Source organism: Apium graveolens, chromosome 8 (assembly GCF_009905375.1).
Source record: "Apium graveolens cultivar Ventura chromosome 8, ASM990537v1, whole genome shotgun sequence".
Classification (NCBI taxonomy): domain Eukaryota; kingdom Viridiplantae; phylum Streptophyta; class Magnoliopsida; order Apiales; family Apiaceae; genus Apium; species Apium graveolens.
The window spans coordinates 199096656-199101842 of record NC_133654.1 but is presented as its reverse complement, the minus strand read 5'-3'; the positions used below and the strand labels follow the sequence as shown (position 1 = coordinate 199101842).

Sequence of the window (5187 nt, the reverse complement as noted above, 5' to 3'; positions counted from 1 at the left end):
GGTTTACAACTATGTTCTAAAAGAATTTGGAACTTAAAACTTAAATAAGGTTGGGTAAAATATTTATACCTTTATTGAGAGCTTGAGATGTGTTCTTGATGATGGTGAAGTCTCGTGAGTTCTTAGTATGGTTTTTGGAACCTAAAACAACCATTAAAATCAAGAAACCAAAGAAGAGTTATTATTCACACTATTCACTATCATCTTTGTTGAATTTATTTCATCCATTAAACCTTGATAAAAAGAGCTCAAAGATTTATATTACCTTATTTTAGGTGGTATGAAGCTTGAGAATTAATGGGAGGATTTATCCATGGCTAGATCTTGAAGATTTGAAATTGATTTCTTGGTTTATTTAGAAAGGGTCGAATGAAGAAGGTTGGGAGAGAGGGAGTGTTTTTGTGTTGCTTCTTAGGAGCTTCTTGGAATAATGTAGGTGATATCTTGTATTGATTTTTATTCTCTAGTTTATATCCTAGGATTTGATCTTTGTTGCCAAATCTTTAGACAAAACTAGCTAGCCTTTGTAGTTTACAAGCTAAGCTACTTAACTTAGCTCTTTAGCTTACTATTTGCTAGCCCTTGGTTGATCAGCCTATACCTTAGCTCACTATTTGATGAAGTAACCATGGTTACTTTTCTACCATGGTTATTTAGTGCGTTACGTTTATTTAATCGTTTACGCGCTCGCTCGGTCGCTTAAACGTTTTCGTAATAATTTCCCGTAAACGGTTCGCGACGTAAATCCTTTCATATTATTTCCTTGTGTTTTGAATTATCATATTTGGATATAAATCCGTAGGATTTTAAATTCGTAATTATGTAGTGATTCTCGTAATCCTCGATGATTCGTAAATATGGTCATTTTTTAAATTTCGTTTTCTTCGAAAACTAATAGCGTTTACATACACTTATTTGGTACGTATAATCATAATATCAACTCCGAAACTCATTTTCTTATGCACTACATAGTGTGGGCTAAAAAGTTTTCCCCGTCTGTCAGGTTTACTATTCATTAAACGTTTTTACAAGGTCTCAAAAATTCGAGTTATTACACTTATTTGACCGTGCAATGAATGAGGTCCCAAAAGACTTATGCAATAATACCCATGTAGCGAGTGTTAGGTTAGTGGATCCCAGACTAAAAAAAGCCTTAGGTCATTAGGCACAAAGTCCCTTAAGAACTTAATAACTCAAGTATTAATGAGCTCACTCTTGATCAATTATGCATAAACACATACTTTTTTTCTTTTCTTCTCTTTTTTTCTCTTTTTTTCTTTTTTTTCAACAATTTCTGAATGAGTGTGTTTCGCTCCATCTCATTCAACCCTAGACTACTCATAAAAATATGAGCCGGCTACTAGCCATTTGACGCCTAGACTTACAACAACTAGCAATGAAATCCAAGATTTTCTCTAGTTTAAAAATTCAGTGTTCTTTTGTCATTACGAGAATAGCTAAAATTCTAAATATAAACTATTAATTAAATCTCAACTAATAAACAAGTATGATCATGATCTAGTTCAAAAGCAAACCTATAAGACTTTGTGATTTTTTTCTGGCATGCAAATCAATTCATTAAGACTTAAACATCCCTCTATTTGTCACCACCACACTCAAATCAACATCAACTTTTCAATCAGAAATAGCTCAACCTAAAGGATCATGTTATATGCATGCAAATGCAACTATATGAAATAACAAAAAAAAACAAATATGTCCTATATGAACAATCATGCAACACTACGAATAAAATTCAACTATATGCAACATGAATCTATATGAACTATACGGACACACACAAACTAATCCTTACATTATCACCCCCAAACTTAAAATTTTCAATGTCCTCATTGAAGGTAATAATAAGGATTTCAGGCATACCTAGTCATCGGAAAGATCACCCTCCTCGGGTGGAGGATCAGGTGGCCAATTAAACTCGACACTAGTGGCTTTGGAAACAGTACCGAGAGCGTGTGTCAAATCTTCGGCACAACGTCGGTGGATTTCATGCATGGCCTCAATACGCCGAATCATCCTTCTATACTGTGCATCACCAAGGCCAAACATATCAATTGTCTGTGGTGCACGCGAGGGACCCTTTGTAAGCACGGGAGGAACCGTCCGGTCACCCTTTAGATCATCAAAAATATATACCATCCCCTTGTCAGGGGGTGCACCTAAGAATGTATAACTCAAGTGATCTGGTAGTGGGTGAAGCTCAAGTATGGAAACATCTTCAATAGATGGCTCGAGACGTTCCTGAGAAATTTTCAACTCTTCTAACCCAAGAGAATTGAATGGCATATCCAACTTCCTCTTCCACGGAGGAACATTCAAAACCCGCAGTTGCTCTGCTCCTTCTTCCTTTTCAATAACTGATTCCCCTATTAAGGATCTCTCTAAGGTATCTGACTTTGGCAATTGCTCAAGCTCTGAATTCCCGAAAGAGTCAACCCACTCTACTATAAAGCACTCCTATTTAGTTGTGGGTAACTTTATTACCTTGAACATATTAAAAGTGACAATCTGATCTTGAATCTTCATTGTAAGCTCTCCTTTTTGTACATCGATCATAGTTCGGCCGATAGCCAAGAATGGTCTTCCCAAGATGATGGGAATCTTCTTATCTTCCTCAAAATCAAGAATTACAAAGTCAGCAGGGAAGATGAGTTTATCCACTTTAACCAAGACATCCTCCACTATTCCTCACAGATAAGTGATGGAACAATCAGCTAGTTACAGTGACATGTATGTAGGCTTTGGATCAGGTAATCCCAACTTCTTAAAGATAGACAAAGGCATCAGATTGATGCTAGCTCCCAAATCACATAAACATTTGTCAAAGGACAATTTTCCAATAGTGCAAGGAATAGTGAAGCTTCCAGGATCTTTAAGCTTCGGAGGCAACTTCTGTTGTAGCACAACACTGCATTCCTCTGTTAGAGCTACGGTCTTTAAGTCATCAAGCTTCAATTTCCGAGAGAGAATACCTTTCATAAACTTTGCATAGCTAGGCATCTGTTCAAGAGTTTTATCGAAAGGTATGTTGGTATTAAATTTCTTGAACACCTCCAGAAACTTCTCAAACTGCTTATCCAGTTTTTTCTTCTACAACCTCTTAGGAAAAGGAGGTGGATGATAGATCTGTTTCTCCCCTGTATTACCCTCAGGAGGAGTGTGTTCCACAGTTTTCTTCCTTGTTTCCACCTCAGCATCCTTCAGCACCACTATTCCAGCTACAATCTCATTTTGTGGAATTGGTAAGGATGCAGACGCACCTGTATTCTGGACAGAATTTTCAGAATCTTCATCTTGCTGAATTTGGGGGCTCGGAACCTTTCCAGACCTCAATGTGAATGCATTCACCTGTTCTTCAACTTCCCTCTTGCCTGTATTGGCTTCTGTATCACTAGGGAGTGTACCAGGTTGTCGATTCAACAAAGCATTATCAATCTGCCCAATTTGATTCTCTAGAGTCTTGATAGACTCAGCCTGGCTTTTGTATATAAGAGCCTGATTTTTGCACATAAGCCTCAACTCCTCCAATTCAGATTTTTCATTAGTGGATTGACCGACACTTCCATTCGGGTAGTGTCGAAGTTGGAGTTGTTGTATTGGTGCATACTGTTGCTGAAAACCAGGAAGATTGAGTTGATTGGATCCAAACTGCTGATAAGGCTGTTGTACCGCATTCTGATTGTTGCTCCTACTGAAGTTACGATGATTCCAGTTGTCAGGATGATAAGTGTCTAGAACTGGTTGCCGCGATCTCTAAAAGTTGCTCACAAACTGAGCTGATTTACCAAATATAGCGCATCATTCCATCGCATGTGAACCTGCACATAGCTCACAAACACTGGTTATCTAATTAACACCATAGTTAGCCAGAGAATCGATCTTCATAGATAACTCCTTTAGTTGAGCAGTGATAGTCGTAGCTGTATCCACTTGAAGAACTCTTGCTACCTTTCCCTATGGCAATCTCTGAGTTGGATACTGATATTCATTAACAGCTATCAGTTCAATTAGATCATAAGCTTCCTTATAGCTCTTAGCCCATAAGGCTCCACCTGATGCTGCATCGAGCATGGGTCTGGACTGTGCTCCCAAACCATTATAAAAATAATTGATGTTCATCCAATCAGGCATTCCATGATGAGGACACTTCCTAAGCATCTCCTTGTAGCGCTCCCAAGCTTCATATAAAGATTCTCTTGATTGCTGCACAAATTGAGTAAGAGCATTCCTGATTGCAGCTGTGTTTGCCATAGGGAAGAATTTAGTGAGAAACTTTTGAGCAAGATATTCCCAAGTAGTAATCGAACCAGCTGGTAGAGAGTGTAACCATCTCTTCGCCTTGTCCCTCAGAGAGAATGGGAATAGTCTCAGCTTCACAGCATCTTCAGAAACACCATTGAACTTGAAGGTGTCACAGATCTCAATGAAATCCCTAATGTGCATATTGAGATCTTCCGTTGGAGAACCCCCAAACTGGATTGAATTCTGCACCCGTTGAATTATGCCAGGCTTGATCTCAAAGGTATTAGCTGTGATAGCTGGCCTGACAATGCTAGATTGAATGTCATTGATCTTGGGTTGAGAAAAATCCATCAAGGCTTTTGTTCATGCTGCTGGATCTCCCATTGTAATGAGTACCTGAAACACACACAAATAAACCGTGAAAGTAAAAGAGTCCGAGTCAGTGAACTTTAACGACCACTGATGACAAGCACATAAACTAAAAATTAACAACACCGAGTCCCCGGAAGCGGCGCCAAAAACTTGTTAGGGCAAAAACATGCGCTAAAATTCACGCAAGTATACGCGTTCACAAGTAGTATAAGATATAAATCAGATTCGTTCCCACGGAGACTGGACCTATGCAACAATATATGATTATCGCTCAATGCTAAGAAAGATAACAAATTGGGTTTTGATTAAACTGAGAGATTATACTAAATAACATTAATTAAGAGAATTGAGGTTGAATTACTTATATGAGACAAACATGGGATCCTAACTTCATTAAATACTTCATTCAATAGCCTTTTTGCTTTTAACCTTAACATGTAATGGTGATGACACTAATCATATAACATGAAACTAGTAAACGCCAGCTTTCGTTGTACGAATATCCTACTACCAAGCATCCACAAAAGAGATAGAAGTTGAATAGACACCAAT

General features: G+C 38.0%; 1 non-coding gene across 1 annotated transcript; it reads left to right on the top strand.

Annotated features, from left to right (window-relative positions):
- The first annotated feature begins 4150 nt into the window (after positions 1 to 4150).
- On the top strand, positions 4151 to 4257 carry LOC141682229 (small nucleolar RNA R71). Its single transcript, XR_012559630.1, has one exon. It is a non-coding gene; the product is annotated as a small nucleolar RNA R71 (small nucleolar RNA).
- The last annotated feature ends 930 nt before the right edge of the window (positions 4258 to 5187 follow it).